Raw genomic sequence first — 23,979 nt, 5'->3', positions numbered from 1 at the left:
ACACTATTTCATGTTATTTCTCGTCCTCTTGTTTAGTTAGTTTTCATAGTTTACATAGATATTTATCTTCATGTTGTTACTGTTCTTAGAATTTTCTACATTTCCTTGTTTCCTTTCCTCACTGGGCTATTTTCTCTGTTGGAGCCAAAAGGCTTATAGCACCCTGCTTTTCCAACTAGGGTTGTAGCTTAACGAGTGATAATGATTATAATTATATTGACTGTCCTAATTTTGGGAATGAAAATAAATGTTCTGTAGTATCCTCTTCATCTTTGCATAGGTCACTCACATCATCATTGCATCGTCCCCTGAAATTTGCTTTTAACTTAATCGTATTTAGTCTTGCCTTCATTACAAGCACTTCCTTATCCAGACCCATTTCTCTAACGTAGGCTCAGCGTTATAAAATCGCAATTTGCTGGCTAGCATTCCCAGGGGAAAAAATCGTTTTGGCTTCGTAAGTGAACTTTATTCACTCTTGATCCTTTTTCCTTTAGATAAATGCGTAGTTCAAAATTCAAATTCTTTTGACCAAGAGAAGCTCTTGTCATGAATACGCAATTCTTTCTTGTGTTAACCATATCCCATAGGATTGCTAAACGAGACTGTTGCGTAACTACGCTGATACGCATATTATTGATCAAGATTTCTCGTTTTGTTACTCTGTCTCGTCGTCTTTAATACTCGTGGCATTGGAGTAGTTGAATGTTCAAATATTTTGCCGTGTCTATCTTCAATGTTCTTCGTTTGACTTAAATGAGGTCAACAATTGTACCCAGGAGAGAGTGAGAGTGAGAGTGAGAGTGAGAGTGAGAGTGAGAGTGAGAGTGAGAGTGAGAGTGAGAGTGAGAGTGAGAGAGAATATTCAAAATCATACTTTCATGGGGGAAGGGGCCTAGTTTGAACATCATTGTTACTTTGTGAAGACATTTTCACAACACACACACAGCGATAGGTTATTTTTCTCATAACATTTTGGTGTTATACTTATAAATCAAGAATTAAAAAAAACGGATTTTGGCCCTTTTAACATCTTGATTTCTCTTTCAGACATTCCTTGATAATACAAGCCCAGATAGAGGAAGGCTCCTTGAGACACATAACAGCAGCAGGCGTTAGGAAGAGACTGATCAAGATATTGACGGTAGGTATTTCGAAAACTAAAGTTTTAATATAATCATTTGTATTTATAAGGCATTTTTTTCCTGGTAAATTAATTTGTAAACTACCTAAATACTTGAGGTATACTTAGGGATATCCAATGCGTGGATACAAGGATTTAAGACGATTTAATGTTCATGCAACATTATTTAATTCAATGGTTTTTTGGGAATTTTTTTGTTGGAAATGGTTGGAGTCTTCTCGCTTGTGGAGGTGGGAATAGAGATATTTCTATATATTCTAAGTGTTATTGTTTTATTTTTTTTTCATTACCTCCGCCAACGAAATTGGAAGGTGGTTATGTTTTACCCTCTGTTTGTGTGTTTGTTTGTGAACAGCTTCAATTGTAGAGAATGAAACTCCCAGGGATTAATTGCTAGGTAAAAAGCTGGAAATGATTTATTTTTGGAAGGTCAAGGTCAAAGATCAAGGTCAAGCAAAATGTCCAATTCACGTAATCAGCCATAAGTTTGGACATCGTTGTCACAGAGACTTCAAACTTGGTTCATATTTGAGTGTAGGAAAATCCACGCCTATTAATACATGTTAAGGTCAAAGATCAAGGTCAAGGTCGAGCAAAAGGTCGAGAAATAAGCTGCCTCTACAGTTACTGATAATTTCATAATGATTAGGCCTATCCAGGGGTTCGAACCTTGGTAATTTAGTTGAATATATTATATCCACAGTATAGTGAAATGGAAGTATTGTGCTCTCTCTCTCTCTCTCTCTCTCCTCTCTCTCTCTCTCTCTCTCTCTCTCTCTCTCTCTCTCTCTCTCTCTCTCTCTCTCTCTCTCTCACGATAATTTCCCCATATAGCTTTGTATATCTCCACACTGACTTGTACCATATTTTCTTAATTTCCATATAATTCATGATTCATCTATAGATTCTGATTCATCTATAGAATCTGATTCATCTATAGAATCTGATTCATCTATAGAATTTGATTCATATATAGAATCTGAATCATGTGAATTTAATTCATAAATTAAACAAATCATCAAGGTTTTTGTGAAAGTCCTTCATGTTATTGGTTTTTTTTACATTCGCCGTTGTAGAATTTTTGTTTTTTCTAACTATAACATCCTGTTAGAAAAAACAAAAAGAAAATTCTACAACGGCGAATGTAAAAAAAACCAATAACATGAAGGACTTTCACAAAAACCTTGATGATTTGATGGGATTAAAGAAAAAATATGTCTTGCCTGACAATGTTTGTGCAGAGAGTTTTGCTATATTCTTTAGTGAAAAAATTGATAAAATCTATAGAGGCTTTCCCCAAAATCACTTGGAAGGATAGTCAGCTATGCCAGTGAAGGAGGGAAAGAAGTTAATAAAATTTAAGGAAATAAATATGTGCGACTTGTTAAAGGTTATGAGAGAGATGAAGAATACATATTGTGGAAACGACCCTTTCCCAAACAGTTCAATAAGTGAAGCTCCAAACAAGCAAGTTGTATATAATATTTACCTGAACATAATTAACCTAAGTAATACTTATCACAATCCTGTTTTCCTAGCTGTGAAAAAACTGCGTTGATCAAACCAATTTACAAAGGGAAAGGTGATGTAAACGAGCTAAATTCATATAGGCCCATTTCAAATTTATCCTACATGTCAAAGCTTATTGAAAAAGTCATAAGTGAGCAATTATGGGAGCATATTGACGAGTTAGAGGTATTCCCGGAAAATCAATCGGCCTACAGAGCTAATCATTCTACAGAAACTACTTTGTGCTCAATAATGAATGATATGATATGTCTTCTTGAGGAGGGAAAGTGTGGAATTTTGATTATGTTAGATCTTAGTGCTGCTTTTGATACTGTTGTGCACGAGTACTTACTTGACGATTTAAAGTCTATTGGAGTGACTAAGGAAGCACTGAAATTTTTGCGAAGTTACTTAGTGAACAGGAAGACTATTGTAGAAGTTTCTGGAAACCGATCCAATGAGAGAATTCTTATGAAGGGTGTACCACAGGGTAGTGTCCTGGGCCCTATCTTGTTTAACATATATACTATCGAGCTATCACACATCTTGAAAAATCAAAAAGTGGGTTTTAAACTATATGCAGATGATACTCAGTTTTACCTCTCAATTTCAACAACACAAGATACAAAGAAGAAAATTGATGAGATAATGACTGAAATAAAAACATGGATGCAGAGGAAAAAGCTCAAATTAAATGATGATAAAACAGAATGTATGTTCTTTGGCACAAAGGTGGCTTTGAAGAATTACCAGTTAATTCAAAGTATAAAAATTGGTGATGCTGATGTTAGGATTGTGCCTGTTGTGAAAAATTTGGGTGTACTGATAGACTGTAATTTGTCAATGAAGGACCAAATTGTGAACACAGTGAAAGTGTGTAATTATCACCTGAGAAACATAGCATTTATTATAAAATATTTAAGAGGGCAGTACAAAAATTTTAGTGATGAGTCATGTAATATCAAGGCTTGATTATTGCAATTCTCTGTACTACAAATTGCCCAATACACTACTAAGGAAGCTTCAAAATGTGCAAAACCGGGCGGCTAGACTGATAAAAGGCATTAAATTTCGAGAGAGAATAACTCCTGCACTGATCGATCTACATTGGTTACCTGTTAAGGCTAGAATTGAATTTAAAATTTGCTTGTTGACTCACAAAGCACTTACAAGTGATAAGCCTAAATATCTTCGTGATTGCTTGGTCCCCTACCCTGAAGCTACCAGCGCCGCTGTAAGAGTTAGACATGCAGATGACCCACATAGACTATTCGAAATTAGTGTGAATCATGCAATAGGAGGAAGAACGTTCAGTTATGCTGCACCGAGACTCTTTAACGACCTTCCACTCGATGTCAAAAATAGCAATAATGTGGCAGCCTTCAAGAAAAACCTGAAGACTTATCTTTTTAGAAAGTGTTATAATAGTGACCTGAAAACTATTAAGCCTGAATACAAATGCTAGCGAAATAACTGATAACGATACAGAGCAAAATATCAACTGGAAAGAAATTATTTTTTTTCACACACCAAGGCCCGCCTGAACAGACCTTTAGTGTTTGATGGAGGGCGAGAAATAAACCTCTAAAAGTAAAAGTAAGTGATGACAATTATACATAGGCCTACACTTTCCCGTAGCCATATCGACAGATTTATGACGAAAAATTCAATAATCGTTGACTGCTTTCCTATGTTTGATGTCGATTATGCATAGGCCTACACTTTCCTATAGCCTTGATGTATATGAACAACACACACACACATATATATATATATATATATATATATATATATATATATATATATATATATATATATATATATATATATATATATATATATATATATATATATACAAATAAAGGCCTGAGAATAAAAAATTAAATATTGTTTATTGATATAATGTAAATATGTGAAATTACTCCCAACTAATTGTGAATAAACTAAAATTTGATGAACCAACATCTTAAAAAACACGACTGCCACAATGAAAATATAAATAATTTTGCTAATTTGAAAAGCAATATACATAATCCAAGTAAGGACAGATACGACACCGAACATCGTTTTAGATATAAAAAAAACTTGACTTATAAAAGAGATAAAATATGATGTTTTGAATTCACCAAGACTAAGAAATACTTGTTAGAATTATGAATAGCACGCTATATTAAAAGAAAAAGTTTCTGTTACATGTATTTATGTTATAAATGTATGAAACATAAACAAATTCTATGCTAATACAGTAGTTCTAATCAAGATTTACATATATGAATAGCGTTTGCAGCTGTAATAAAAATGGAGAGCCGGTTCAAATCCTCCTGCCCTTCTTTTACTACTACTGTGTTTAGTAATGTTTGCTGTGTGTTTACATTAGTCCAGGGGTGCCATTCGTACGATAATTATCGTACATGTACGATTATTTTAGGTCCAGTACGATGTACGATACATACCTTAGGTATATACATATGTGTTTAATTAAACAATTATACTAAAATATTTTGAAATAAGTCGATCATGTAACTCCCTAATTATTATTTTGAAACTGTGTACGATAATTTTGGTTGAAAAACGACAATTGTAAGGCTCATGTACGATAATCCAGTCGAAATAATCTGCCAGTCTGTCATGGCGTACATCTGTCCCATCAATGTTATCGACAATTTCGTGTTTCTGAGTGTTAATATAGATAAACCTGTGGTAAGTAGTTATCCAATATATGCATAAGTATTCTGAATATATTATTTTATGTTAATTTTATTTGTTTTTACAATAATAAAGTCCACATGAAGACATCGACCACTAGGCTTTCGCTACCCGGATAACGTAACCAATCGCTTTTCTTATTTTCCACCGTAACCTTTATATAAGCCGTATCCTCGATGAAATAAGGTTAGGCGTTCGTATCCCTCATTCCCCTTCTTATATAGAATGGTTTTATGAAACCTTTTAATATACGTGATACGTCTTTGGGTAAATGTTCCTTTGTACAGGTTAAGGTAGGAATACACTAGTGTAAAGGGGGGTCGCAGGGTGCATAGCCTCCCTCCCGTGGGTAGGTTAGGTTAGTTGGAGAACCATAGGCTAGGTGGTGTTCTTGCATCTGTAAATTTTAAATTTTGACTTTTCATCTGGTCCCATTAAACTTCAAAGGCTCTTACGTCTGAAAATATTTTACGTGTGTCCGTTTACGCCACAAGGTACTCGAGTTAATATTTCGGTAGAATACCACCCAGCCAGTACATAGGAACTTGATGATTTTTCTTTTTTCTCGAGCGAAGCGAGCGCACGGCGCAGCAAAATCCATCAAGGACAATATCAAAATACTACCGAAATCTAATGGTGTTCTCTGCGCTCGCAAAAAAAGAAAAGGGGTGAATGTAGTTTTTAAGGACAGGGTGATATCTTTCTTATTACTAGCCAAATCGTTTTTCCTTATGGGAAGATGTTCCTTACTATGATCCAATATACCATAATATGATGTTATTTCATCATTTTAAATAATATCATAATTTACCTTTGCCACAGCAATATTTTCTAAGTTCAGCACGGTCTGAACGCAAGTCACGGGTAGCTCCTACTTAGTTTCCAACTTTCCCGATAGATAGAGCCCGTGTCATCCCAGTCTAAGAAACGTTCGTTTTTACAATTTAATACTGTTCCATCAATATACATTTTTACCCCTCTGTTAAGTTTGTAATTAGTTGGGACACGTCATTTATAGTGACATTTGATACTGCTATGATAATTATCATGAATTGTTAGGTTAGGGAAAGGTCGTTACAATGCGTCGTCCGCTGAAGCCACGGCCAAGTTAATCGGTCGTAAAATTTCCCCCAAGCATTGTTTCCTGCCTGACTATAATAACACCCGTTGGGTGGCGCTCTGTTCGCCTATCAGCTGGTGGCATGCTTGAACAGCTATTGATGTTCGGACTTATGTTTTCGCTAATCCTAACAATCTTCATCTTTAACCTCTTGTTAAGATTGTTAGTTCGTTGGGACACGTCCTGAAATTATGCCGAATACTAATTTGTTATATATACTGTACAACCAAAGGTTAGGTTAGTCAACATCTAGTTAAGATGTTTCGGTAGATAAAGCCAGTGTCAAACAAACCACCCAAACTAACCCTTCGTTTCCATGCGCTTGTAGGCCTACTTTTGCTGGCCGCGTGATTTTAAAATTTTAAATCCCCCCACCCTTGACCCGAGATTGACCTACACACAAGGTCGACCCTTTCCAACGCTAAACGCCGTAATGAACAGACATGTTCCGTATAGTTTCTCTTTGAGCAATGGTGTTGAGTTTATTACTCATATAGATCAGCTTGATGCTTTGAAGACAATAAGGTTTTTAGACCTATGCGACTTTACTCGAATTACCCCGTAATTTTTTCATTTTTATTTTGAAAAGTGCTCTTAGAAGATTTTAGGGGTCCCTGTGAAATTGCAAGAACCCTAGGATTTAGACTTCAGCGACTACGAATATTAAGGTAATCCTGAGTAACTTTTTTATTATTACAATGTGGTTAAGATATAATTTAGAGTGCTACCATAGCTTTTTTTGTGTAGGAGAGAGACTTACGAAGGGGGTTCGGGGTCTTGCCCCCGGCTAGCGGTTGTGACCTGGGAACTACTAGGTTCGGTTAGGTTGGGTTTGTGGGGTTTGTATGATTGTGACAGTGTTTGGGGGGTCGCTGGGGGTCGTTAGCCCCCCGTTAGGTCATTAGGAAGGTAAGGACATGGCTTGTAGGTCAGGTTGGGGGTGGGGGGGGGAATTTGGGTTAGCTGTTGTCCATTTTTCTCGCACGTTTCCGTGGGGTTTGTATGATAGTGACAGTGTTTGGGGGGTCGCAGGGGGTCGTTAGCCCCCCGTTAGGTCATTAGGAAGGTAAGGACATGGCTTGTAGGTCAGGTTAGGCTGGGGGAAGTTTGGGTTAGCTGTTGTCCATTTTTCTCGCACGTTTCCGACATTCATGTGCTGAGTGGTCCTAGTATGTAGATTGTTGAGACAAGCATTTACAAATTTAGTTCATTCATTATTTCAATCTGTTAAACTTCCCGTGAAAAACTCGATAGGTGATGATCATTACTCTACTGTATTTTCTGGCGATCGCAACCCTGTCCTAGTATGTAGTTTGTTTGGACAAGCATTTACAAAACTAGTGAATTTAATATTTCATTCTGTGATCATTCCCTTGAAAAAAGAGCCGATTTCGGACATTTTTTACTCGATTTTCGGCCGGTCCAAGGCCTGTCCCCATAAACTAGAGAGGCTCCAAAAAAAATTATCAAGCTCCTATGTACTGGCAAGGGGTAATGGCTGGGTGCGACTCTACCGAAATATTACCGAACTCAACACGCATTTACTACGCAGTCTTATTTTGAGTTGCAAAAGGATATTTTCTCTATATGGTCTGGGTGGGTAAGATTAACTGTAGTACAATATGCCTTTTTGTTGTATTTAGACCATTTTTAACAATGTAGAAGTTCAAATAAAAGTTATGGATGTTTTAAAGTTCTACAAATCATAACTCTAAAAGCTATTTGAAAGGGGGAAACAAATACATGGGGTCCACTTAATCCAAGGTTCCCCACCTAACCTAATAGTCGCATCCTTACCTATTTATCTACCGATCCTTCCTGCCGTATCCTTACCTTACCATAAGACTTAGTCGCTGCCCTTTTTTTTTTTTTTTTTTCCTAAATGGCTGCGCTCCTGAAACAAGATTTTTCAGATGTATTTCCTAGTTTAACCCATCTAAAATATTTGAAATATGCACATATACTATTATTATTATTATTATTCCTTGCTAAGCTACAACCGTAGTTGGAAAAGCAGGATGCTATAAGCCCAGGGTCCCCAACAGGGAAAATAGCCCGGTGAGGAAAGGAAACAAGGACAAATAAAATATTTTTAGAACATTAATAACATTAAGATAAATATTTCCCATATAAACTATAAAAACTAACCCAGCAAGAGGAAGAGAAATTAGATAGAATAATGTGCCCGAGTGTATCCTCAAGCAAGAGAATTCTAACCCAAGACAATGGAAGACCATGGTACAGAGGCTATGGCACTACCCAAGACTAGAGAACAATGCTTTGATTTTGGAGTGTCCTCCTAGAAGAGCTGCCTACCATAGCTAAAGAGTTTCTTCTACCCTTACCAAGAGGAAAGTAGCCACTGAACAATTACACTGCAGTAAAGTACAATAAAGTAAAACTGCCTTGGTGTAAAGTCACAATGCGGCGGTCGTAGACACATTGGTATGATATGTATTGGAATATGGGATCCTTAGGCAAATGGGTGGTTTCCAGGTTGGCTGAAATCCCCAGATAAGTAAGGACTTAGTAACATACAGTAGGTTAGGTCAAGGGGGAACAGAAGTGTTCGATGTTTACTCATGAGAAAATGAGATTGGTTCGTGTATTTTTGGTATTTTGAAAGTTTTTGATGACGTTAAGTGGCGGAATTCCGTTTTTGTTGATTTATGGTGGGTCGACTACCATAACAAAAAACTAGAAACGCCTTTAAACACACCATATTTGAGTATAGCCGTCATTCTACCAACCCTTCTTACTTAAGTATGTACTGTATATGGATATGTTGGTCTGCTGAATTAACACTCTTTAATCACTTATTGGTCTTCGCTCTGGTGTTGGTTGCATCTCACAATTTAACATTATCTCCATCCTCCTTGGTTCAGCCAGGTTGTCCATGTTGCCGTTATTTTAATTGTGTAATTAGTCACTTAGTTCCATAATTCTGTGCTTGGCTGTGGCTCACTTCGCTTGCTATTTGACACCATCTATATGCTCCTCTATTCTGGCAAGCAGTACATGTTACGCTACTCGTGTTAGCAAGTATTTTGGCGTTGTTCGAATGTTAGACTTGGTTTCCATTTCTCACTATCAGACTAAATACAGTACAGTATATCAAACACATTTCTTCCGAAGCAAATACAACCCCTCGTTCTTTACTGCTGTCAAAACTTTTAACAAAGTAACAACAACCATATTGTCAATGTTATTATTATTACGAGCTAAGCTACAACCCTATTAAGCCCAAGGGCTCCTACAGGGAAAATAGGCTAGTGAGGCAAGTAAATAAGAAAACAGAATAGTTTGCCTTAGCGTATTCTTAAGGAAGAAAACTGTAAGCCACGACAGTGGAAGACTATGGTACAAAGGCTATGGCTCTACCCAAGACTATAGAACAATTGTTTGATTTTGGAGTGTCCTCTTAGAAGAGCTGCCTTCCATAGCTAAAGTGTGTCTTCTACCCTTAACATTTGAGAAAGTAGCCACTGAACAATTACATTGCATTAGTTAACCTCTTGAGTGAAGAATAATTTTTGGGTATCTTAGTGTTTTCAGGCGTATGAGGAAAGAGAATGTGTAAAGAATAGGCCAGACTATTCGGTGTATGTGTAGGCAAAAGAAAAACTGTAACCAGAGGTGAATCCAATGTGGTACTGTTTTGCCAGTCAAAGGACCCAATAACTCTCTAGCAGTAGTATCTCAACGGGCAGCTGGTGGCTTGCCCGTCAATAGCTGGGAAGCATCTCGCTCCTGCTCATTCATTATGACTCTTTGATTCCAGCAGTAGGTGGAAACAAACTTGTCCCCACTGGCTTGAAACTGGAATCAATTCCAGCTTTGCTCTTGGTCTCTGTTCCTTTATGATGATGTACAGTATTGTCTCGGGGATTATTATTATTATTACTTGCTAGGCTACTACCCTAGTTGGAAAAGCAGGATGCTATAAGCCCAAGGGCTCCAACAGGGAAAAGATAGCCCAGTAAGGAAAGGAAATAAACTATAAGAGAAGTAATGTACAATTGAAATAAAATATTTCAATAATAGTAACATTAAATTAATTCTTTCATATATAGATTATAAAAATTTGAAAAGAAAAAGAGAAATAAGATAGAATAGTGTGTCCGAGTGTACCCTCATGCAAGAGAACACTTCCCCCAAGACGGTGGAAGACTATGGTACATGGGGCTATGGCACTACCCAAGATATGGTCTTTGAGTCAAGAACTTGATTAATGTTATCATGTTACCTTTAATACTTTAAGCTGGCCAAGGGTGAAGTTAGACTTCTATGAAGTCTTAGGATCAGACTTCTTTCCTTGTGTGTCTATTTGCCAACCCTTCGTGGTTTGCCGAAGGACACATGTGAGTAGGTCGAATCCTAGTGCGTGCTGTTGATTCAACGCTTTCAGTCTCGCTTGTTGGAAGCCAATTGCTTCGTGTTCTGAGTCTGGTGATCAACTTGCTTTTAGCAATTTGTTATGGTGATCAAATCATTTTAGCAATTTGAGAGGTTTGCTTAACAAGCTACCTCTCAGCAGCCTCAGCACAAACTCAAGGGGAAGCTAGCATTTCACTTGAGAGATATGCTTTATACAGGATCTTCCTGTAAACCCACGAACCCTCCGGGGTTATTTGACAGATGCAGTCGTAAGGGCTATCTGTTGTGCTGACTAGGTGGCTCAGAAGTGCTTATGTGTTCTGACACCGGAGCGCTATAGCTCTTTGGAGCTCCACAGAGATCTTGGCAACAGCTAGTACTCAGTTCTCTAATTATCTATGCTGATCAGCTTACCTGGCTGGGTTGAGAGCATAGCATCATAAGCTAGCACTTAGGTTAATCCCCATTTCTCATGCGTGCCTTTGCACAACTGAGCTTGCTCTACCAGTTGTAAAATGCACGAGCCAGGCTCGCTTACCTGTGGCTGCACTCCCAGTGCCCCACGTCTCTCGCTTGCTCACAATCAATGAGCCTGCTTCACCTAACAGGTAGGTAGAGCCTGAACCAGGTTCATGCTCCTCTGAGACTTGCACCCATGTTGACCTGAAAGATGTACATGAAGCAATCATTCTCTCTACGCTCAGCGTACACTCAAGGTAATTGCAGAGCTTTTCCCGGCGTTTAACAGCGTGCGCTTAAGGCTATCGCTTGCCTCACCTGAAATCTCTTGAGCTGGTGAATGTCCTTTCTAGACTCCAAATGTGGATGAGGCAGTTAGAGAAATACAATAAGGGTGTTTTTCCATCTGCTTAGGCACAGACATCACCTTAGTGCCTGCGATAGATATGTATTGTATGCATCTATACATACTCTATCTGATGTTAACATATTAGGGAAGCGTCCTCTTTGTTTATGGAAACAAATTCCTTCCAGATTCCAAGTTTCTCTTCAAGGCAAGAGAAAGAGTTATCGAAATATATGCCATTTCCGTACTAATCCCTCTCTCTCTCTCTCTCTCTCCCGTAAGATTACACCTAGAATTCTCAGATATGCCTCTAAAGGATTCTTAAGTTGTTTGGGACGACTTTACTCGGGGGCTCTGAATTAAGTAGTTTTTACTTTACTTTAAGGGCTGTTTTTCCGGTCCTATACAGCAGGGGAACCCTACTCTCTACAGGACCTCCACAGTCATTTTATCATTTTCGCTTTATATAGGACTCCACAGTCATTTTATCATGTTCGTTTGAAAGCATTCAACATTTCACATTGTATATTGCTTGTTTATTGTTAAATATTCACTATTGAAGCACTCGCAGAATGTGTCTTCAGTTTCCTCTTGAAAGCCATAATATCTTTAATCATTCTGATGTCTCGTGGAAGCTTATTGTATAGTCTCGGGGCTGCATATTTAAAGGCTGTAGAACCTACAGTAGACATATATCTAGGTTCCAATAGTTTTTAACCATCTGTAACTATTCTCGTGTCAGCACGATTTGTTGGCTGGACTATATGTAGCAATTCTCTTAAGTATTTTGGATGTCCGGTCCTGATAACTTGATTGGTTATTATAAATATTTCAAACTCAATTCTCTCTTTAATAGGCAGTCAGTGAAAATCAATTAATACTGTAGTTAGGGGAATTACAAATTACTTTAGATTTGTAATATTTCTCCTTTTCATATTTGCATGATTACGATCGGGAATTTTACCCTGCCAATAGAAGAACAACCAGAAATTACGGATGCTTGTGCAAAGTACTTGCCTTCCTAGAGTAAAGAAATGCATGTAGACGTAAGTCCTTCCTAGTACAATGGTAACAAGTTTGCCAAGCATACACATGGCAGCAGACCATGAGTTTTGAACGGTTTTCACTTGCATTCAGTTTTTTTAAAGTTTTATGCATAGAGGCTTCATGTACAAGCAATTAATCATACATTTGAATTTTATCCACCGCCGTAAAGGAGTCTGTTTGCTGATGACAATCGAAAGAAAGAAACAGGACTGTTTTCTTGTTGAAACAAGTACTGTGGTCTTTAAAGACCAGTCGGAAAGAGTATCTGATAGGTACTCCTCCTGTTTTTTCTCTTCCATTGGGAGGGAGAAAGTTAGCCAAGGATGAAGAAAACAAAAATTGTTTGAGCGCTATTGTGTTTTCCCCACAACAGTCCACGATTACGATCATCATGACTGCACAGTATTTCTATGTTGCTTATCTCGAACAAATGTTGGGTTAACACCGCAATGTGAGTAGCTTTGGAACTTTTCCTCGCAAACAGACATTGCAAACATTTATGGAATGGAACTTAGCTTTTTTCTACTGATTTATTTAGTAATTGATCGCTGTTCAGTAGGTCTGTTTCTTTAGTTCCTTCTCCAATTAGAGCTATACTAGATGTACTACTAGGGGAGGCATGACGTAAATAAACGATTGCACGTCGCAGTTGCTCAAGTAATTGTATGTGACCGATCTGGAATAGATTGGGGCTCTTCCTAGAGTTAAAGACCCTGATCAAGTCATATAAATCGCCTTCTGACTGGAGGGTCTTGGCATCTTCAGTAGAAACACTGTCAGCTGAGTTGACACCAAAGCAGGATCTGTAAGTGTCACCAGAGGTATTATTCCCGTAATCTTCTTCAAAGGTCGACTCCTGTGTCAGTCAGTATTACTGGCATAGCTGATCTGTTTTCAACCTTGGCCCGGCATCTCAATTTGGAAATGACCCTCGTCTTAGCAGCATCTGCTGGAACATCTTGCGGCCTGCCTGGTCAGCCAAGAACAGATTTCTTAATGCACACGTAGGGGTCTCAATTAGTTGCCAGAACGAGTGGGGAGGCAGGAGGCGTGATTATTTCCTGGCAGTAACTACTGCCTTTTTTATAGATCTTGACAGCCAAGTTTGTGCTCCTATCAAAGGACCTAAGTTTGTATAGTTAGGAATAATACAACTTACTTTGAAAATTTTTGATATTGGTTTTTAAGTATTTTGTACCCGAGGTTAGAAACGCAACAATGATTAATTAATATTAATTCAATATTGAGTAAAAGACTATGATTGTAGCCATAGTGCATTATTGCTCACAGAATACTAATCTTTAATAAGCATTGGATATTTGCCTCAGAGCAATGCTTACTATGCATGCAAGATACGTTTAATGATAAGTCCTCAACAATATGAGTAGTTTTGATATTAAACTATTTTTCGTCATTTCAGGTCTCTACGAAGATGAAACGTTGCAGGAGAAGTATGGCGAAAATTCCCGTCAAAGTTCAAAGGCCATCGCTTTAAAATCAAGATGTAAAAGGAGATGACAAAGGGGCAGATGTTAATCATACGGATGCCATAGTTACCATAGAAGATAATGCCGTTGAGAAATCAGCTGGATGTACGGCATGTAGTCTCGCCATAGATGTTGTTCAGTCACAACGTTGAATGAATGTCAAGATACCACAACATCTCTCTAATAAGGGTAAGAAGTATTTGAATACCAATGAAAACTATAATCATAATTCTTTATGTAAAGGATATACAGTATAGGGTGTTGAGTTTCTCGAAAGTGATTGGTAATAATTGTGTTTTTCGGTATTTTGAAGGTCATTGTAGGTTAGCTTATGTTGGAAATCTGTTTGAATCACGTCTTGCTTTTACAAACGTATTAGATCCCGGCCAGCATATCTGTTAAACTGAGGGCCAACTGTATTTAGAATGTTACAGGTGTAGTTGCGTTAGTTCATCAAACAGCTAATTGGTGGTTGGATTTGTTCTGTTCATAATGTTCATGCCATTAAGTAATATAAAGCTATGTTAAGTAAAGAATCACCTATTCGAGTATTTATTCTTAAATACGGCTAAGATATCAGTGACAGTCCTCGGAGCATTCACATCGATATCAGTTGTAGTGTAGTATTATTATTACTATCACTTGCCCAAGCTATGACCCTCGTTAGAAAAGCAGAATGCTACAAGCCTAAGGGCTCCATCAGGGTAAGTAACTGAGTGAGGAAAGAAAAGAAAATAAGTTAACTATATACTGTATAATTAATGAATAAAAATATATAAAATATTTTATGATCAGTAACATCATTTAGTTTTATAAGGACATCTTTACTTTTATTGTTTTAAATTTAATTTCCTTTTATTCTTTATTTACTATTATATCAGCATTAATGACCTTAGATATCAGGATGCCAGAAAACTCTCAATTAATTTGTCAATCAATCTTTGAGCTGTATGTTCATTAGGTGCTTCAAACAATCTTGTCCTCCCAGGGAACTCAAACCACCGGCGTGGGGTCACTCGTGTTCTCAGGCCTCTCAAGCTAATCCCGTATGAACCCTTGAGATGTGCTTATTGTCTTGCATCTAGCTTTAGCCTTGGGGATTTTTGTAGGCAAACTGCATATGTCTTTTGATGTGTCACAATTCACACCAAATGATAAAAGGTCTCCTTTACCTTTGTCCCAGATTTTGTAGCTATGACCCAGAACCCAGGCATTCATGACTTCAAGTGCCGAGTCCTTCTTTGTCTCTTCCTTTAAGGGAGCGAACAGGCAAGATCAGGATGACTGGGTTCTCTGTCCTTTGAAAGTACTACGATGCTACATGAAGAGGGCTCAAAACTTCAGACTGAAGCAACATAGACTTTTTAACACCAGAAGATTAAAGAAGATAACCAAGAACAAATTTCTTTCTGCCTTTATGAAATAATCGCATAGCCTGTGCTCATCATGCAACCAGCGGCCGAATGCGAACTTCCACAAAATAACAGATGACTTTGAAGCTAAGAAATCTGCAGTCTTTATGAAAAACAAAATAATACCATTTTGGTCTACACCTCCTTAAGCATCAAGGTCAATCAAGAGCTTTGATTTCACATCAAAAAGCTGAACTAGTTAGTTTAGCCTCAGGAAAACAGGGATAAGGAAAATCATGTTTCTCATTACTCTGCTTACTGTCAAATACATCAGCCAAAAGGGATGCCTTTTCCTTTGGACAGTGAGTGACAGAGCCATCTGGTTTAAGTAAAGGAGGAACTGTTGCATTTACACCAAAGAGTGCACATTTAAAGGTAGCCCACCACTTATATGCCTGGGTTGTACCAGAAAGGGTTTCTTTTATGGTTAAATTGTATTCCTTTTCAGTTGAAGCATAAACTCGTTGAGCAAAAGCTCTAGGCTGAATATAGTTATTCAAAGTAAAATCTGATCTGTTGCCCTTCCAAGGAGGATAGGCCTCCTGTTTTTCCAACAAAACACTGGAAATTATCTTCCTAATCGGGCAGTTGAATCGGTGTAACTTTAGAGGCTAAAAAATGCAGCAAATGTGTTTATGCTGAATAGGCTAACATGAGTCTTTTCATAGATTATATATAACATAAAATATTTATTTTAACAACGTTACTGATCTTAAGATATTTTATATTCTTTATTAGTTCATTTTCATATAGTTTTTTATGTCGTTATTTCCTTTCCTCACTCGGTTAATTTTCCCTGTTGGAGACCTTGGACTTATAGCATCCTACTTTTCAAATTACGGTTATAGCCTAGCTATTCATAAGGATAATACAGTAATAACAAAAACAACAACTTCGCATATATCTGTTGTATTATAGTAGTGCTGTACAGTAATAGATTTGGTTAATATCATTTGCCGTTTCATTTTTAACGATGAAGAAGGATCAGTTTCACACCAGCAGTGCTCAACGAACCAAATACATACTTAGATTATATATAAAATGAACTTCTGTGTAGTTCTATTGTCTGGAGATTTACGCTACCCAAAATTAGGCTGAGGGAAAGTATTTGGTTTCTGGTGAAAGAATTATGTACTATGAATAATAATGAAATTATAAGAAGAAGTTTTTTTAGCCCATGATTGAATAAAAAGCAAGTGAACAGTAACAGTTAAGCAGTTTACATATCCCTGTTTATTATTTCAGTCTTTAATTCTGTTTTTCACATTGCTGAGTAATTTATTAACGCATAGTTTTTATAAGCGTTTTGAAATGAGGGGCTATTTGTGTGCGATATTTTTCACTGTCTTCATGCCTTAAACTACTCAAGTATATTATAAAATTTCAAAGAGTACAGTATTATTTAGGAATTCTATGAAATTATATTATTTTTAGCACTTTAAAACAGTTAATAAAAATAGATTTTGAAATCATATTTTCTTTTACAGATGCTGGACCTGGTATACAACGGTGGAATACCCAAAAATCTAGGTAGCAGGTCAAGAAAACGGAGCACTGGGCAACCACCCCTTGATTTATACTGGGCAAGGAGATTCCCACCATCAAGAAATTGGATGTTCTGCCCTGGAAAGAAAACCCACTTGATGGGTGATGTTGCATGTGTCGTATGATCGAAATGATAAAAGAAAACAAGTTAAAAAGAGTCACGTAATACATGAAATACATGAGAGGTCGTAAGGGTTTATATTTCATTCTCTGGATGAGAAACGTTAGGTATTATTTTGAAGGTATTGTAAGAGGAACAGGTGTCAAAGGGAGAGTAAACCTTTTTTTTTTTTTTTTAGTTATACCCTGTACAGTACAATACTTGCATATATATCATAGTTATTTCAAAAAGATAATGTATTATCTGCTGAAAAACAGCAAAGAATGCCACTAGGAAAATTACCTACCTAAAAATATTGCTACTGGGAACATTGCCATCTGTATTTCGTTTTTAAAACAAATTTATAGGAGAAACCAAACAAAATAAAAGTACTAGTTATTACACAATAAACATTTTAAAAATTACATCATATAGAGCACAGGAGAGAACGAAGAGAACAGAACTTGTTTACTACAAGATATGCATGTTACTGTATTAAGAAATGGAACTTAAATACAGTACTGTAGTTTTGGACTATGTTCTCTATTCTGGCATTTATATCTTGGTACTTTTTCTTACCGCGACGGGAATCCCCTCGTTCAAAATAAATTCTCTTAACTGTTGCTATAATCAATTTTTTTAATGAGGTGCATTTGCACCGACTCGCAGCGGTGCCCTTTTAGCTCGGAAAAGTTTCCTGCTATGTGATTGGTTAGAATTATTTTGTCCAACCAATTAGCGATCAGGAATCTTATCTTGTCCAACCAGTTAACGATTAGGAAACTTTACCAAGCTAAAAGGGCACCCCTGCGAGTCGGTGCAAATCTGCCCCACTTAAAAGAATCAACTATAGGTGTTCCTCATATGTCAATTAGTCTCCAGATATTGTTGTGTGTGTTACATACATACATATACCAAGGCCCTTCCCCCAATTTTGGGGGGTAGCCGACATCAACAAAGAAACAAAAACAAAAAGGGGACCTCTACTCTCTACGTTCCTCCCAGCCTAACAAGGGACTCAACCGAGTTCAGCTGCTACTGCTAGGGTGTCACAGCCCACCCTCCCACATTATCCACCACAGATGAAGCTTCATAATGCTGAATCCCCTACTGCTGCTACCTCCGCGGTCATCTAAGGCATCGGTGTTACTTACTGAATTATTAGGCACATTATGAAAGGCCTCCATATTGTCATTTGTCCGTGGTAAAGAACTTACATGTTGGAAACATAGCTGTAGCTCTTTGTCTGTTATTCTACGTTCCTCTCTCAATTCCCGTGTACATTGTTTCAGAATAAGCGAGAAATTCCTGTGATCTCGCATCATCATCTGAAAGTTCTTAAAAAACCTCGATAACATCTTGGCTTGGCACAAAGGCAAGGGCATTAAATGTCTCATTTTCAAGGAAAATTTGTTGTGGTATTGTTTGAAATGAATGTGAACCATTTTTCTATAGAGCAATTGTGAAAAATGGAAGAAACCCCCATTAAGGGAAACATCAAGGAAAACAGCCTTATTCCGTTGAAAGAAGTCTTCTCAAAATCAGTCTTTATATTCTCGATTTCTACAATACTCATAAGTTTTATGAATAGAACTTACCTGGCAGTTATATATATATAGCTATAGTCTCTGACGTCCGGCAGAATTTTTCAAAAACTCGCGGCAATCGCCGTATGGTGGTTATGCGGTTAGGTAGTTAACAACCCTTACAGGGTGGTACTTGGAATCATTCCCATTTTCTGTTCCTCAGATCATCTCTGCCGGTTGGACTGACAACATCGTTGGTCCGCCATTTGAGTTTCTCGTTCGCTTTCCCTGTGTCGCTGTACCGGACTTATGTTTTGGTGAAGTACATTGACTTGGGGTTTTGGCAATTGCTTTTGTATTTATTCTGTTACTACTTGTTTGTTTAATATGACTGATAAACTTCATTTTTGTGTTTGTGTAAATGAGGAATGCAAGGTGAGGTTACCGAAAGTTTCGGTAGACCCTCGCACTGTTTGTTTGGGTTGCAGGGGTTTTGATTGTGCACTTGATAAAAGGTGCAAGGAATGGGAATGTGAGGTTTTAAGCAAGAAAGAATGGTTAGATATGAAGCGCTATGTGTGCAAGTTAGAGTTAGATAAAGCCAGGAGGGCTTCGAGATCTAAATCTAAATCTGCTAGTGAAGTTAGTTTAGAAATTTCTATTGATCCATTAATTAATTCATCTGTAGAAGTTGAACCTTTTCCTGAGGTAGTAGCTCCTGCCCCTTCTACAGGAACGGTATCGACGGATGACCCTTGGTACGCCAGGATGGCGGCTGAGTTGAAGGCTATTAAAGACCAACTTTCAGCCCTGAAAGGTAAGAGTGAGAGTGTGATTAGTGAAAGTGGAGTGGAGGTGGCGACTGATTGAACCTGTCACTACCCAAGGTCTAGACCTCTACCAAGCTCCCGGGACCAAGGGAGAAGGTACGTCGACAGCCGCAAGGGAGTGAGAGGTACGTATCCTCGGTCAGCCGTCGCCTCAGACAGTCCTGTTGCATCTTCCCAGGGTGCTCTTGACCGCCACAGAAAAGGCGTGTCGGTAGTGATGGGGTCCTCCCCGAGCCCCTCTCCCAGACGCAAATGGCAGTATGAGGCTTCGAGACCGACCAAGAGGAGGTGGAACCTTAGTGACCAGACCCATTCTCGCTCTCCCTTATCAAGTAGCTCTGAATCTTTCCTTCTTAGGATGACTTGGACGCCTAGTGAAAAGGCCAAAGTCCAGAGATGGAAGAAGTGAAGAGAGACCGTTGAGATACCCTTCTCCTACAACAAGCGCTACTCAGCAGCCATCGCCTTCGGAACCGCAGGATCCAGCAGCAGTCGCGAAGTCTTTTATGACTGTTATGCAGAAGCAGCTGTTTTCTCTGGGGCAAGCTTTTAGCCGCCCTTCCCCCCAGTCGGACAGACGTAAGGACGCCTCTTTACCTATTAAGAAATTGGCCTCTAAGAGGGAACGGAGTTCCTCTCCCAGGGAACCGCGGCGAGATTCGTCTAAGGCGCGGTACCGCGCTTCTTCTTTATCGGCACGCCTCCAAAACGCTTTCGATTCTCGACATCAGGACGCTTCCGTCTCTCGCTCGCGACACTAGGACGATTCCAGCCTGCCTCTCCAGGACGCTTCCGCTTCACGACGCCAGGACGAACGCAGCTCTCAGCGCAGGGATGCTTCTAGCTCTTGGCGCCAGGACGCATCCTCCTACCGCCTTGAGGACACTTCTAGTGCTCGGCGCTAGGGCGCTTCCAGCACGCGGCGCCAGGATACACGAATTTCTCGGTGTTAGGACGCATCCAGCCTTCGCCAACAGGACGCATCCTACGATTTGCTTCTCTTGGATGCAGGTGAACCTTAAGCCCAAAGAGACACTGAAGTGGAAGTATGACAAGATTTTGATGATGTTTCAGAGGATGAAGATAAACCCGCTAATGCGGCTGGGGATTATAAGGTTCTCTCTCGCTCCCTCCTTGAGCTTTATGTGGAGGAGTTTCAATCTGCTGCCCCTCGTTCTCCTCAATCGCAGTTTAGCAGGAAGAAGGCCAAAAAGCAGTCGTCTTTCATCAAAATGAAGCTGTCCATCTCTGCTAGGAAGGCTCTCGCTAGAGTTGATGACTGCTCGACTTGCATCTAAGGCGAGCATTTGGTACGAGACTGGAGAACCTCTGGGCCTGGGAGTGCCTGCCTCCTCCCAGGGGGACTTCTCTGGTATTGTTGACTCTGCTAGGAGGCATGTCCTTAACTCGGCGAAGTAATGCGGTCCATGTCTGAGCTTGACCACTTCGTCAAGGGGATTTTCCGAGCCTTCGAAGTCTTCAGTTTTTTGGACTGGTCTCTAGGTACGCTGGCCAGGAAAACCGAACGACTGGAGGAAACGGAAGACCTTACTAGTATTATGGCATGCATGGACAAGGCTCTTAGGGACGGGTCAAATGAGTTGGCTTCCCTATTTTTGGCTGGAGTTTTGAAGAAGAGGGCCCTGTTATGTTCTTTCGCTTCCAGAGCAGTGATGGGCGCGCAGAAGGCTGAGCTCCTTTATGCCCCTCTCTCGGAGCATCTTTTTCCTGAGTCCCTTGTCACGGACATTACCCTTTCGCTTGCGCAAAAGGCCACACAAGACCACCTGTCACGCTCTGCAAGAAAGCCTTTACCAGCGATTCCTTCGTCTCTGAAAAGAGGGGGGAGGAAATTTCAGCAGCCCTTTCGAGGTAGAGCTCCCTCGAGAACAGACTTCAGGGGAAGAAGGCAGGAGACGGGCGGTAGAACGAATAGAGGTTCGTTCAGATCCCACTCCAAGAAGTGAAGTTCAAGTCCTCCAGACAGCGGTAGGAGCAAGACTGTCACTCTTTTGGCAGGCTTGGAAGAAAAGAGGGCCGGACTCCTGGTCCCTCTCGGTCATCAAGGAGGGATACAAGATCCCCCTCTTGAAGAAGCCTCTGCTTTCAAATACTCCTCTAGCCTTAGTGGCTCAGTACTCGGATGCTTTGAAACAAAGGGCCCTACTAGACCTGGTGGACCAGATGCTGGAGAAGGGAGCAATAGAACCAGTTCTGGAATTATCCTCCCCAGGTTTCTACAATCGCCTGTTTCTGGTACCCAAGAGTTCGGGTGGATGGAGACCCGTTCTGGATGTCAGCTCTCTGAACGTGTTTGTGGAAAAGACAAAATTTACCATGGAGACGACTCGGTCTGTGCTGGCAGCAGTACGTCCATGGGACTGGATGGTGTCTCTGGATTTACAGGACGCTTATTTTCACATCCCCATCCATCCGACTTCAAGGAAGTACCTGAGATTCATGATCCAGGGCAAGTGTTTCCAGTTCAAGGCCCTTTGCTTCGGCCTCAGCACTGCTCCTCAAGACTTCACCAGAGTAATGGTGAACGTGGCAGGATGGCTTCATCAAGAGGGGATAAGAGTATCTCTATATCTGGACGACTGGTTGATAAGATCCCGGTCGAAAGAGAAATGTCTGGAGGACCTACACAAGACTTTCATGATGGCTCAAGAACTGGGTCTCGTCATCAACAAGAAGAAATCTCAGACCGAACCGAGTCAGACTATTCTTTATTTGGGGATAGTTCTGGACTCAGTTCGTTTTTGGGCTTCTCCCCCCCGGGAGAGGCAGACCAGGTGCCTCGAGAAGGTTCAGGAATTCTTGGAGAGACAGAAGTGCTCAGCGAGGGATTGGATGAGTTTGCTGGGAACCCTCTCCTCGCTCGAACAGTTTGTCTCTTTGGGAAGACTGCACCTCAGACCTCTTCAACACTTCCTATCAAGGGTGTGGAACAGGAAGATTCAGGAGGACTCCTTTTCCTTCCTCATTCCAGCAGAAATCAAGAGTCATCTGATTTGGTGGCTGGATCCAGCTTTGTTAGGAGAAGGAATCTCCCTGTGCAGGAAGAACCCAGACCTAGTGTTGTTCTCAGATGCTTCAGAGTCAGGATGGGGAGCAACACTAGGAAGCAAGGAGGTCTCAGGCTCTTGGGAAAAGGAACAAACCGGATAGCACATCAACAGGAAAGAGTTGATGGCCATTCTGTTAGCACTGAAGGCCTTCAAAGACTCAGTGTCAGGGAGGATAATGGAGGTCAATTCGGACAACACCACGGCTCTAACTTACATCAGAAAGCAAGGGGGAACTCACTCTGTCTCTGTTCGAAACAGCAAAAGAGCTCCTTCTGTGGTCGAAGGAGAACAATGTAGGACTTCTAACAAGATTCTTGCAGGGATAGAGGAATGTAAGAGCAGACATGCTCTGCAGGAAAGGGCAAGTTCTTCCCACGGAATGGACCCTCAACCACCAGGTCTGTCAGAGTCTGTGGAAGTTATGGGGGAGACCTTTAATAGACCTCTCCGCTTCCAACCAAAACAAAAGGATCCCCAACTACTGCTCTCTAGTCCCGGACGAGGAGGCAATAGCAGTAGACGCCTTTTTGATGGACTGGACGGGGATGTACACCTATGCGTTCCCCCCGTTCAAGATCATCAATCTGGTCGTCTGGAAATTCGCTCTCCTCGAATCAGGAAGAATGATCCTGGTAGCTTCATTCTGGCCAACAAGAGAATGGTTCACAGAAGTGGTGGATTTTCCAAGCAGCCTTCCTCCAAGTCCAAAGCTTCTCAAACAGCCCCACTTCGAGAGGTATCATCAAAACCCCCTCGCTCTACGACTGACTGCCTTCAGACTATCGAGAAGCTTGTCAGAGCGAGAGGTTTTTCTGCGCAAGCTGCAAGAGCTATCGCCAGAGCGAGGAGGGTCTCTTCACAAAGAGTCTACCAATCTAAGTGGGAAACCTTTAGGGCTTGGTGTAAGCAGCACAAAGTTTCCTCAACCACTACCTCTGTGAGCCAAATAGCTGATTTTTGTTGTCCCTCAGACACGATGCCAAACTAGCCGTAAAAACGATTAAAGGATATAGGAGTATGCTCTCAGCTGTCTGTAGGCACAGAGGCATAGATTCAACTCAGAATAAAGACTTGCAAGATCTCAAGAAGTCTTTTGAGACAACTAAGCAGGCTCAGTTAAGACCCCCCAGCTTGGAATCTGGATGTGGTTCTGAAGTTCCTATGCACCAAGAAGTTCGAACCCATCTCACAAGCGTCTCTTAGAGATGCTACTAAGAAAACCCTCTTCCTGATGGCTCTGGCCACAGCAAAAAGGATCAGCAAAGTTCACGCTATTGAGAAATAAGTGGGCTTTAACCAG

At 39.9% G+C, this 23,979-nt stretch overlaps 2 long non-coding RNA genes across 3 annotated transcripts in view; both read left to right on the top strand.

The window, feature by feature from the left end:
• LOC137619754 (uncharacterized) overlaps nucleotides 1–23,979 on the top strand; it is a 315,346-nt gene that overhangs the window by 273,129 nt on the left and 18,238 nt on the right. The gene's annotated exons all lie outside the window — the stretch shown is intronic.
• Nucleotides 1,048–18,872, top strand: LOC137620361 (uncharacterized). 2 transcript variants are annotated; one of them, XR_011040055.1, is made up of 3 exons: nucleotides 1,048–1,144; nucleotides 14,129–14,384; nucleotides 17,095–18,872. It is a non-coding gene; the product is annotated as an uncharacterized lncRNA (long non-coding RNA). The 2 variants fall into 2 exon arrangements; XR_011040056.1 differs by lacking the exon at nucleotides 1,048–1,144 and adding an exon at nucleotides 5,270–5,353.

Source organism: Palaemon carinicauda, chromosome 26 (genome assembly GCF_036898095.1).
Source record: "Palaemon carinicauda isolate YSFRI2023 chromosome 26, ASM3689809v2, whole genome shotgun sequence".
In the NCBI taxonomy this organism is placed as follows: domain Eukaryota; kingdom Metazoa; phylum Arthropoda; class Malacostraca; order Decapoda; family Palaemonidae; genus Palaemon; species Palaemon carinicauda.
Note: the sequence above shows the minus strand (reverse complement) of the source record. Positions and strands in the feature narration are given on the sequence as shown.